Below are 13,383 nucleotides of genomic sequence, written 5' to 3'. Positions count from 1 at the left end.
AAAGTTGTTAGGCATTTTGAGGTTTGGATTTAAATATTGCCTCTCAGATGGTTAAGCATTCAACCCCCCAAACCCCAATATCTAAACCTGTCAGAAATAAAACGATTTCGGACTGTAATTATGCATTTGTCTGACCCCCCTCTTTCTGCCTCCCAACAGCCTTGTAATATCCACCAAGGTGCGAAGAAATAAATTGCTCTGTTCGCCTGTGTTTTTTAATGTCAGAGCTATGCATTGATTAAAATCATTAAATCAACCCAGACCCTCATGATCTCTGTATGCACAGCACTGTGAATTGCATTTCAATATCATTACATTTCAACTTTGATTAAACAGAACACACACACAAAAAAAAGAACTTTGACTTACATATTTTCCTTCATCTGCGGTACCCTGATCACAGCTGTGTCGGATCTGAATTGCTCTTAATTGTTCACATGTAAAACACGAGCAACTTGACAAACATCTTACCTTGAAATGCTATTTGTGATCCTATACTCCACAGACTGGCTGAAGGAAAGCAATGCACGACCCAAATCTGTTCAGTTTAGCCCGCCACAAAAACCAAACAGCCTGAGATGCGATCTATCACCAAGACTTTTTTTCTCAAATGTCCTCGCCTTAGATCCCCTTGATTGCTTGCTTCCTTAGTAATTCCCGCTCCGGTATTTTTCCCCCTGTTGTCAACCCTGAGAGGGAAGCTGCTTATCTCTGTGAGACAGAAGAGAGAAAAAACCGAGGCAGTTCTCCTCTCGATCAGGGTCCTCTGTTCAGTGACTATAAGCGGAAGCCGAGATCCAACCCGTCGTCCGTCGCTCTCCTCAGCTCATCCTCCACATGCAGTTGCATCCCCAAGAACTTTCAGGCAATCCGCTCTCAGGCAGCCTCGTCCACTGTAAATCTGTGGGGGAAACACAAACCGGCAAATATCTTCTGCTCTGTTTAATCCTTGTCAGTTTTTCTGGATTGTGGATTTAATTGACTCTTGAATTTCTCCCACCCGGCATAATGTCGGAGAAACTAGATGCTCGGGATCGGTGTACTGAGCATCTCTCGCTCTCTCAGGCACACGAACAAGTGCACACGCTTGCACATACGCACACACACACGCCACCCTCCCTCTCTCTGTTCATTCCACCCCCTCCATCCATTCTCTGCCTCCCTCCCTCTTCCTCACTCTCTTGCATCAGAGTCGAGCAATTAATGTGTTTGTGCTCAGAGTTACGGCAAAGATAAAGCATCTATTCACACATTACACGAATATACGTATGTGGAGGAATGCAACCGCGTAATGCAAACACCAAACGAACTGTACGGAAAGGTGGGGTTATGTTCTTCATTCGTTTTCACATCAAGGAGAAAATCTAGCGGCGCCAGAGAAAGGGTCACCATTCAGTTTTGGCCAACTGTCAAGTGTGATTGAGGAGGTAGATGAAAATAGAAGTAGCAGGCAGATCGGAGCACTACCATAAAAGCAAGGACAATGCACATCGAACAGCAACCGTGGAATCACATAATTAGCGGCATAAACAAAATTGCCAATTCCCTTATCGCCTCGACACACATATGCATGCAGAAAAGCCTCCAGGGGGCTACTGAATGTGAGGCAGTGGCAGAACTAATAAAAACAAAAGAGAATTGGCCCGAACAATAGTACGAAGAGGAGCATCCTTGCTGTATCTCGGCCTAACCAGAAGACACACACAAAGAAGACTGTGTGGAACCGGGATGACACATTTGGCCTAGTAACTAATTTAGTAAGGAAAGTAAATGCAGTTCTTCACTATAACTAATTATAATAATGATTTCGGAAATCCTGTAATTTTGAAGTGTACAAGGAAATAGCATATGAGCTGCTTGGTTATACGACCGTTTTATATTAGCTTATTATGCAGAGACAATAAGTAAGACATCCAGGAGATGAAAAAAGAGCATATGTGGCATGCAGAAAACATTGCTTAGGCTGTATTAGCATTCCAACAAATCCAACATACCATTGTTTTTAATGATCTCAGAGCCTACACTATAAAAATGCTGGGTTGTTCAACACATGGCTGGGTAAAATATGTACAAATCCAACCGCTAATTTATTTAGAAAAGTCAATTTGACTCAACCAGTGGTGTCACTGGGTTGGTTTTTTCAACTAAAAACAGTGAATTATTTTACAATCTGTACAAGAACTTGTGTTCACTTTAGTCCCCTTTAAATGTCATATGAAAATGACGACAGACTTCAGAATCTTTTTGAAACAGTGGTATACTGCAATAGTAACCCAGCACAAAACAAAACCCAGTGGTTGGGTTGGTCTATAGATAAGACAGTTTAATCAGACAAACGGGCGTTGTCTTGGTTATGTCTATGCGTGAAACTTAACTTCCGGTCTCTGTTTGTTTAATAGTCTGGCTAGTGGCTATACTGAACTCTGGAACAAATACATCATCGAAAATATAAAATATATTTTGGTTTCCTAAAGACGAAGGGAGATGGTGATTATGGATCACCGCTATGTGAAAGGCGGTTTGGCAGATGATTTGTGGTTAACATTGTATATATAGTGCAAATTTTACACAGTAGCTTTAGCTCAGTTAAGTTTTTGATATGCTTTAGCTATGATTTGAGCTAAGGTAATGTACTTGTTGTTAATTTTTGCTTGTTATCAGAAATAAACTACTCTAAAAAGACTCTGTTGTTATTTGCAAAGTTTATGTTTCCATTGAAAGCCATTTACATTTATATGTTTAGTAGACCTTTGTATTCAAAATCAGTTTTTTATAACAATATTAGGTGGCGTGCACACCAAAGCTTTTACGCTCACGGCCGACGCATGTTTTCAATTATTTCCAATGGAAGCGCTGTATTTTTCAAAACAGCCAGGAGCTGGCAGATTTTTTTCTGCGCTGAAAGCCGGCGCTCTGCAGTTTTCCGCGGTGAGCGCCAAGAGTTGAAAGAGATTCAACTTTGGGTAAAAAGCTGCACTCGTCAATGTCAGTTCTCACATGGCCGTCCAATCACAGTGGAGGAGGGGCTTACAAGTATCACAACAACCAACCGGCTCACAGCTCAAGTCCCTGCTAAAAAATACTTTATTGGTTTTAATGGGAATTTTATTGGTTGTATTGGAAACTATAATGGTGTCTTATGGGTCTCTGATGGTCTTTACTGGTATGTGTTGGGTTCTATTGGTGGGGCCATTAAATCCTAATGGAATATGTCCCAAAACGAAAAAAAGGAATTGTGTAGTGGTTTTAACGGTAAAAGCTAATGGTTCCTATTGGTATTTTAATAGAAATCATTAGGAATTTCTGTAATGGTTTTATTGTTTGTTTTTTTAAGAAGGGATATCACAGCTACCAAAGCTCTCAGCTGAAGAAAGCTGACGATCAGCTAAAAAAACAGCTGCGTAAAAAAAGCTTTGGTGTGTCCTGCCCCTTATTGCTGCCATTCTGTTACAGTGAGTGGCACAGAAATTACACAATTCACCTTTTACAAACAAAAGACAATATGGCAACAGTACAATTTTCATTTAAATATAAACAAAACTTCTAGTGCAAGGATTTCAATGCTTTCTAGCTTCCATAGTATTAGACATGGTATCCCCCATGTTTGCACACTAACTGCTAGCATACTGTGCTGCTGTTCAGATATTTATAGGGGAATATGAACCATAAGGACTTTATTTCTAGAACGCTATACAACACATTTAAAAGCATTACGAAGCTCATGCACTGGTGCGTTCTGTCTGCACTGTCTAGCTGAATTACAGTTATTCAGAAATACCAAAGAGACAAAAACCTTTTTCAGGAGGCCCGTCTTTTAAATATTGAATATTATACAGCTTTATTACGTCTCCAAATATTTATGGATTTTCGAAATAGGGTGTTGATTTGGATTAAAACTGTTCACGTCCTTTGAGAATATAGACATAATCACCACAAAGCCTTCAAGTTCACTTGCTTTAATTATTGACCATCTGGCACCAGACATCAATAACCCACCAGAACTCCATCCATCTCCACTAAGTCACAGCACAAAAATTCACTTACCATCACTGCCAGCTGAATAATTATGCTTTAGTCATTCAGAGCCATCATTTAGGATGGTCTAGATGTTTTATTTCCGAGCCAAAACAATAGATACAGTACATTATCTATAACTGTTCTAATTATTCAAAATAAATCAAAGTAATGTTGGCATTACACAGCACATCGTATTTGAGAATAAAACACGTTATGGTCGAACATCAAATCAGCATTATTATTATTTTCTCAAAAAAAAAACACCCTTAAAGCAAGGGAGATCAATGAACTGGTAAACCGCACAATAGCGATAAACCTCACAATATAACCCCTACGGAGATCTTCAAAAGGTCTGATTCTTCCCCAAACGACAGAGTTGACGAAAAGCGAAAGGCATCTTGTCTGATCCACGTTTTCCTTTCAGGTGAATCACAAATAGAAACATATCAACAATGACAAACTAAAAGTACTTAGTAATTCTGATCAATGCTTATTCTGAGAAATAACCCTCAAAGTGTGAGCGTGCCAAAGCATCAGGCGTCCACCCATAAATGATTGTGATTGAAAGGATCTGGTGGCCAGCAGGAAGATTAAGGGAAGCCTATAAATTACTCCAGATAACAGTGATGTCAAAGCAGTCTGGCAACAACAAACTCCTCCTGCTATTGAAAAGCCATTAACTGGCAATTAAAGGAACAGCTTAGCCAAAAATGAATACATTTTGGACTGAAGGAGTAAATGAATAATTTACTGACCGTTGGATTATTTATTAGAGTTTGTGAGAATCAATGGCTTTTAACATTATCATCAAACCTGACATGATGCATCTTCATCTTTAGTTTAAAAATGTGCATAAACAAATTAGATTTATAAGCTAACAGTGTAGGGCAAGATTGTCAATGAATAAATTAATAATTCTTGAATCTTAAATAATACACTGCTGGAATGACCCAAGGCTAAGTAAACGCGCTGTCAAATTTTCAATATTTCTGTGATCTATCCATTAATATAATGCTCGGATGTGTGTGTAATCTTATTCTGCCTGCACACTTTCCATCACATTATTATAGCATATGTAAGTATTCAATAAAAAATCACAATCTTTTCATCCTATCGAATTGCACCACTGGGTCCAAACTTTGTTGCACTCATTGTAGTAGTTGTAATACAGTAACGGGCAAGGTGAGGAGAATGTGGAACTCATGCCAAGCGTTCTCCTTATGCAGTGCAGCCTGTAGATAAGCAGGACTAAGCCTTCAAGCGGATACCATGGCACGGTCAGTACAGAATCCCATTTTCTAGGTGCCACTATTCACTAGGATCTAGTCACGCTGCTTAGTGTGGTATGCACAGATACCTGTGGGTGCTAACCCATCAATCTCGTCATGGTTACAGTATGACCACTTGTACGATTATGTCTGGGGTCACTGAACATGAGATCAAATGTGTGTCAAGTTTAGCTGCTTAGTTCAGAGACGTGACACAGTGGATAGTGAACATTGGACACATACTGTAAGAGTTGTTGTGTGGAGGTTTGGGTCTGGCTTGCATCATGCATCTGATTCCTCTACACTGTCAAGACATAATGGGGCAATAAATTTTCCTATAAGCTAGGATAGTATTGTTTAAAAAGGACCATTTATGCACAAATATTTATACATTTGGTACCAGCATGTCGGGTGAATAGGGCAATTTTTCAGAATTTTGAAAAATGTGCTTCCTATTTGATGATTGCGCCCCCTTCACACATGACTGGACATTTCAGAGGTCATGTGATTTTTTTAATTTAGTGATGTCATAGTTTCAATGGCATTTATGTATTTTTTAGGGCACACTTGACCTTACCCCTACTAAAAAATCTAAAACCAGCTCACCAGCTGGTCTTAGCTGGTCTCCCAGCTTGGTTTTAGCTGGTATTGCTAGTGTAGCAAGCTGGTCTAGCTGTGTTTTGGTCACTTTTTAAGCGGGTCTAACTGTGTTTTGGTCACTTTTTAAGCTGGTCTAGCTGTGTTTTGGTCACTTTTAAAAGGACAAGTTTGGTATTTTACACTTAAAGCCCTATTTTAAGATTGTTTATGATGAAATAGAACGGTTTTGACTGAAATTTCGACATATTCTGCCCCGAGAATTTTCGGGTGTTTGTTGTTTCACCTCCCACCTCTATGATGGGTATATAGGTGCACTGGAACAATCCTTCCTAAAATGCATTAAACTTTCGTTTACAAAGACGTGAAACCCACCGAGTGATCAGGGGCGTCCACCGACACGCCCACACAAAAATCGCTGCAAAAGACGCCCTCCAACAGGCATTGTAAACTTGTGGATCTATTTTTCCAAACGCTTAACACCCGTATATTCTTCCGTTGAGAGCTTAAATAATAGACACTCCAGCCCAGTTGGTGGCGATAATCCGCCTTTGCCAACTGCAAGAATACAAACAACGTTCCCAGCGCGGAGTAATACCGTACCTCACAGCACATCTAATACAAGTCAATGGAGTTGGACAAAAACTACGAAAAAACCTGTTGGAAAGCATCTTTTGCAGCGATTTTTGTGTGAGCATATCAGTGAACACCCCTGACCACTCGGGGAGTTTCATGAAAGTTTAATGCATTTTAGGAAGGATTGTTCCTGTGCACCTATAAAGCCATTATAGAGGTGGGAGGTGATACAAGAAACACATGAAAATTCTCGGGCCAGCATCATATGTCCAAATTTCAGTCAAAACCGTTCTATTTCATCATAAACAATCTGAAAACAGGGCATTAAGTGTAAAATACCGAACTTGTCCTTTAAGCTGGTCTAGCTGGACTTAGCTGGTCAGGCTGGAAGACCAACTGACCCACCAGCTTTGCCAGGCTGGAAGGCAAAGCTTAAACCAACTACTGCCACCTTAAAACAGCTAAAACCAGCTACCAGCTTATGCTGGTCTTAGCTGGATTTTTCAATAGGGTGGTGTCCCATTTTAGAGTAATTCTCACAACCCCTGATGTACTAATATGAACTTTTAAGGTGCACTTTCTGAAAGGGTTATGACTAGGTGACAGATGGTGATAATTTTTAACCATTTTTTTGGGACACTTTTCCGTTAATCTCAGCTGTAATGCACAAAATGCTCATGCCTAAAATATTAATTCAAAATACAAAATAAACTAATTTATTAAAAGATGAATGCAGTATAAATAAATGAAATATGACTTTGCTTATTGTGAAACATTGCTGCGTTTCACAAGTAAAAATAAATAACAGCAATACAGGAAAAATAGGTATTTCCTGTCAGTTTAGTCTAAGTGTGCTATGCCTTGTTTTGAGTCTCTTGAGGCAAGTTTTTATTTTGTGGTTATGTTAGGCCATGAATGCAAGATCAGGGTTACACGTTATGTTTGAATTTAGGCATTTTCTGTTGTTCTAAGAAGAAACATGAAGTTGAAATGACACAAAATGTTCAAGCCTGCAATTCCAGACAAAAGTTTCAGAGTAAAGACTACTTGCATTAACCTAAAGACTTCAAACAAAAAAACTGAGTGCCTCATGATGCAATGCAAAATTATGTATTGAAATATACCTTGTTATAAACCTTGGGGGGAAAAACAATAGCTGCATAGAAAAACATTTTCTGCTTTTTTCCATAATAAACAGAGCCAAATGTATTATCTGCACAATTCTTTTAAGTCCTTTCAATCAGAATTCTCAACCAAACTGAAAGGTTAAATATTCAGCTGAGCATTTCTCCGCTCCACTTACTGCTGTTAGCTCTCGATAAAAATGAGTTATCGTTTTGATGACCTGAAGGTGCAATTTAATTGAGAAATGCAGTGTTTGTAATTGAGGGTATCAAGTGTAAGGTGAGGTAGGTGGGGGGAGGTAGAGACTTTTTCTTTTGTAAAGAAAAACGGAAAGCTGTAATGTTATTATAATGCTTGAATAAACAAGGCTATTTTAACTAATGATGACAGTAGCACCATAACATGCAAAGTTACCCACCTAGCAATTTTAGATTTAAAAGACGTTGAATAGCCATCCAAAAAAAGCCCAGATTTCTAAAACTAGGCAAAATAGTTTTAAAAATTTAATAGACGTCTAACCATAATTCAAAAGTTTATGTAATAAAATGACATGATGGAATATCATACATCTCTCAAGTTATTTAGTCAAAAACAAATTCAAGGTTATTTTTGCTTATAAGTGGCTTACTCATAGCTGGACTATTTAGTGTCTGACCTAGACATTGACATGACGGCTACTGCTGGGTATTTATGTTTGCTAAAAGGGAGAAATGCTACAGATAAAAGCTACATGAAAGGTATGGAAAGGCAGACTGTTATGTTTTGATTTGTCAGAGAGATGTCATGACATTTTCACTGCTTTTCATCACTGGCTTAGAACTAATTACTAATAACTGATTAGTCCCTTGAGTATTTCCTAAAAACAAGTCTGATATTTGCTCTTCAAGGTTCTTATAATAACTTCACCAGCCCATTGATCAACAAAGAAACTTATAAAGCATGTCTAAGCATATTTAATGAGGATAATATGGCTCATTAGTCCTAATTAAGACTGGATTGGTGACAGCTTGTCCTAACCCATTCCCTTAAGTTTACATCTCATCTATAAATTCAGTGTTAATTACTACTGTAGGTATGTTAACTGAATTTATGTGGGCTTAAATGTTGGTATGTTGGCTTACACAACTCGGTGTAAATTCTTGGAAAAATGCAAGTTTCACTCTAGGGCAAACTTTTAAATTCATTAGAAATGCAAAGGTACTCTGAGTGAGCACCTTACAAAATTAGTCAATTTTTAAGTTAGTGGCCAAGACCGTTTGTAAATGTTTAAACCTGAGCTGCATTTTAAAGGGGACATTTCACAAGACTTTTTAAGATGTAAAAGAAATCTTTGGTGTACTCAGAGTACACATGAGAAATTTTAGCTCAAAATATCATATAGATAATTTATTATAGCAAGTTAAAATTGACACTTTGTAGGTGTGAGCAAAAATGTGCCATTTTGGGGTGCGTCCTTTAAAGGATTAGTCCATTCTCTTAAAAAAAATCCAGATAATTTACTCACCACCATGTCATCCAAAATGTTGATGTCTTTCTTTGTTCAGTCAGGAAGAAATTATGTTTTTTTTTTTTTGAGAAAAACATTTCAGGATTTTTCTTATTTTAATGGACTTTAATGGACCCCAACACTTAACAGTTTTTTCAACTGAGTTTCAAATGACTCTAAATGATCCCAAACGAGACATAAGGGTCTTATCTAGCTAAAGGGTTGTCAAATTTGACAAGAAAAATAAAAAATCTGCACTTTTAAACCGCAACTTCTCGTCTATCTCTGGTCCTGTGATGCGCCAGCGCGGCCTCACATAATTGCGTAGTGACGTAGAAAGGTCACGTGTTACATATATGAAACGCATTTGCCGACCATTTTAAACAATAAACTGATACAAAGACATTATTCTCATTCGACATACAACGACGTTGGAACGGTCCTCTTTCTTCACACTTGTAAACACTGTGGAGTAGTTTCTATACGTCATCCGTGACCTTTTGACGTGGCAACGTATTGCGTGAGGTCACGCTGGCGCATCACAGGACCTGAGATAGACGAGAAGTAGTCGTTTAAAAGTATATATTTTCATTGTCAAAAATGACAATCGTTTCGCTAGATAAGACCCTTATGCCTCGTTTGAGATCATTTAGAGTCTTTTGAAACTCCGTTGAAAAAAACTGTAAGTGTTGGTGTCCATTAAAGTCCATTAAAATGAGAAAAATCCTACAATATTTTCCTCAAAAAACATAATTTCTTCTCAACTGAACAAAAAAAGACATCAACATTTTGGATGACATGGTGGTGAGTAAATTATCAGGATTTTTTTTTAAGAAAATTGACTACTCCTTTAAAATGCAAATGAGCTGATCTCTGCACTAAATGGCAATGCTGTGGTTGGATAGTGCAGATTAAGGCGCGGTATTGTCCCCTTCTGACTTCACAAGGGGAGACTAATTTCAATTACCTATTTTTTTCCACATTCTTGCAGAGAATGGTTTACCAAAACTAAGTTACTGTGTTGATCTTTTTCACATTTTCTACGTTGATAAAATAAACATATAAATACATTATGATCCAATATGGATGCATTAAACAAGGAAAACTTCAAAATGTGCAGTGCTGTGAGTTCAAGAACTACAAATAAATGAATGCAAAAAAATGCATGTTTATGTACCCTCATGGATACACGCACATAATAGTTTTTGAATGCATTGGCACAAATATCCAGAGAGAGAAACCTGTGTGTGGGGGGTATGACAGCCTGTTGACCATATGCTACTGCTGAGCCCACCCATTGAGCAGCCACTAAGGGTCCTGCCATCAACCCCAGTCAGCCGACCTGCCAGCAGGGAACTGATGATGGGTAACCACTTCAAAACTCCAGTTTCTTTGCTTTATATAGCCAACAAAAAGCCATTTGAGTTTCCAGAATCTCTCTATAGTCACTCATCTTTCCATGTCCTGGGACTTATCTCGGTCTGCGGGCACAATGATGGGCAGGTTGTATTGTAGGTTATAGATGTATTCCTTTTGCACTGCCCGTTGCTACAATGTCTCTACAGCCTCACGTATAATGAGTGCAAGCCAAGTTTTGACACCAATGTCTGAAGATGAGCATTGTAGAAATGTTGCCTTTTGCCTGAATAGACTTGATTATAAAAACAGACAAATGCATAGCTTATCTAAAGCTGTCCTTTGACTTGTTTTGGTTATATTCTTGCCCAATGATTAGGTACCATATGTAACAATTACATTTTGAACTTGCAGCCATGTAGCTGTACGTCATCTTGACGGGCAATAATGTACATCATAAAAATGATGTCGAGGATCTCGCAAGCGTTTCCATTTTACAATGCAGAATAATAGCAAGGATAAAACAACAAAAGAACAGGGAAACTGTTTCAGGAGCCAGTGGTCTGTTTAAGTGTGAATGGTTTCCCCCAGGGAGTTCAGCTTTTCCTATTTATTTCAGGTGAATAGATTGTTTTGGTCAAAATGGGTCTGTCTGAGCAGTCGACTGCAAGGCTTGGTAGCAAAACATAGTTGCAGTCTCTGTGGGTGACATTGCACCATACATGAGTTCAAAGCCCACTTTGAAGGACATCTGAGCAATAGATGGTCAGATCCAGCACTCATACTGGACTACCTGCAATCATAACACGATTTCAACTCAAATATGGAAATTTAACATCACTGTTTACTTCCAGATTTTAACAATTTGGGTTAACCAACAAATCAAAATATGCAGCATACACAGATATAAAAATGTACCACAAAATAAAAAGTCTGTCATCATTTACTTTCATGACGTTGCAAGTCTTTGTAGCTTTTCATTTGTTTGATGAAAAATGAGAGGTTTAGACAAACTATAACAAAAGTGGATGGAGATTAGAGGTTGTCAGGCTGTTAAAGGTATCATAAAAGTCAATATAACTCAATCACTACATTTCAAGTCTTCCAAAATCATCTTTATTGTATAAAAAGAGGGTTTTACTTTAACTCAATTGTGTTCGGTTCCAAAAGAAAGCCACATGGGTTTGTGTGTGAAACATAATAGTAAACGACAAAATGCTATTATATACACTCACCTAAAGGATTATTAGGAACACCATACTAATACTGTGTTTGACCCCATTTCACCTTCAGAACTGCTTTAATTATACATGGCATTGATTTAACAAGCTGCTGAAAGCATTATTTAGAAATGTTGGCCCATATTGATAGGATAGCATCTTGCAGTTGATGGATATTTGTGGGATGCACATCCAGGGCACGAAGCTCCCATTCCACCACATCCCAAAGATGCTCTACTGGGTTGAGATCTGGTGACTTGTGGGGGTCATTTTAGTACAGTGAACTCATTGTCATGTTCAAGAAACCAATTTGAAATTATTTGAGCTTTGTGACATGGTGCATTATCCTGCTGGAAGTAGCCATCAGAGGAAGGGTAGATGGTGGTCATAAAGGGATGGACATGGTCAGAAACAATGCTCAGGTAAGCTGTGGCTTTTAAACTATGCCCAATTGGCAATATGGGGCATATAAAGTGTGCCAAGAAAACATCCCCTACACCATTACACCACCACCACCAGTCTGCACAGTGGTAACAAGGCATGATGGATCCATGTTCTCATTCTGTTTACGCCAAATTCTGACTCTACCATCTGAATGTCAACAGAAATCGAGACTCATCAGACCAGGCAACATTTTTCCAGTATTCAACTGTCCAATTTTGGTGAGCTTGTGCACATTGTAGCCTCTTTCTACTATTTGTAGTTGAGATGAGTGGTACCCGGTGGGGTCTTCTGCTGTTGTAGCCCATCTGCCTTAAGGTTGTGTGTGTTGTGGCTTCACAAATGCTTTGCTGCATACCTCGGTTGTAACGAGTGGTTATTTCAGTCAAAGTTGCTCTTCGATCAGCTTGAATCAGTCGGCCCATTCTCCTCTGACCTCTATCATCAACAAGACATTTTCATCCACAGGACTGCCGCATACCGGATGTTTTTCCCTTTTCACACCATTCTTTGTAAACCCTAGAAATGGTTTCGCGTGAAAATCCCAGTAAATGAGCAGATTGTGAAATACTCAGACAGAACCGTCAGGCACCAACAACCATCCCACGCTCAAAATTGCTTAAATAACTTTTCTTTCCCATTCTGACATTCAGTTTGGAGTTCAGGAGATTGTCTTGACCAGGACCACACCCCTTAATGCATTGAAGCAACTGCCATGTGATTGGTTGATTAGATATTTGCATTAATGAGAAATTGAACAGGTGTTCCTAATAATCCTTTAGGTGAGTGTTATATAATAATATGAAATGCTATTATATAAAGGAATAATATTATATGTGGAACACTATCATATAAAGGGTTAAAAACAATATTTCTGATGTTCTTGTTAACCAGTTCACATCTATTTAAATTGTGAGCCACCACAAAACGTATCCTCTTTACACAATGCAAGTAAACAAAATATACCTATAAATGTGTGTTTGAAGACTGAGAATAAGTCACACTATTGTGAATAGGCTGGAAGCTGAAATAAGGTAATGACATATCATCGTCTTTTACAGAACTGCTCACGTTTGTTGCATGGATGACTGTCAGAGATATAGACTTGTTTTTATTGGACACAAAGGGCATCTGAGATCCCGGAGTACCAGAGTGAAATGGGCTTTTGTGAGATAACATTTGCGCATCATTCGTAATGCTATAATAACACAACTGATTATCCCCTAAAAGCACGTCTGCCATAATAAGATTCTGGATGTTTACGAGTAAGACCCCTATGCAATTTATTACCACATCT

The 13,383-nt window shown here is 38.4% G+C and overlaps 1 protein-coding gene across 1 annotated transcript in view; it reads right to left on the bottom strand.

Moving 5' to 3' along the window:
- lingo2 (leucine rich repeat and Ig domain containing 2) overlaps positions 1-1,124 on the bottom strand; it is a 325,603-nt gene extending 324,479 nt beyond the window's left edge. The window contains exon 1 of the mRNA XM_055177528.2: positions 472-1,124. The gene's annotated coding sequence lies outside the window, so the exon portion shown is untranslated. The remainder of the gene's footprint in view (positions 1-471) is intronic.
- Positions 1,125-13,383: the final 12,259 nt, after the last annotated feature.

Source organism: Misgurnus anguillicaudatus, chromosome 16, assembly GCF_027580225.2.
Source record: "Misgurnus anguillicaudatus chromosome 16, ASM2758022v2, whole genome shotgun sequence".
Taxonomy (NCBI): Eukaryota; Metazoa; Chordata; class Actinopteri; order Cypriniformes; family Cobitidae; genus Misgurnus; species Misgurnus anguillicaudatus.
The sequence above is the reverse complement of the archived record's forward strand: the minus strand, read 5'-3'. Positions and strand labels throughout refer to the sequence as shown.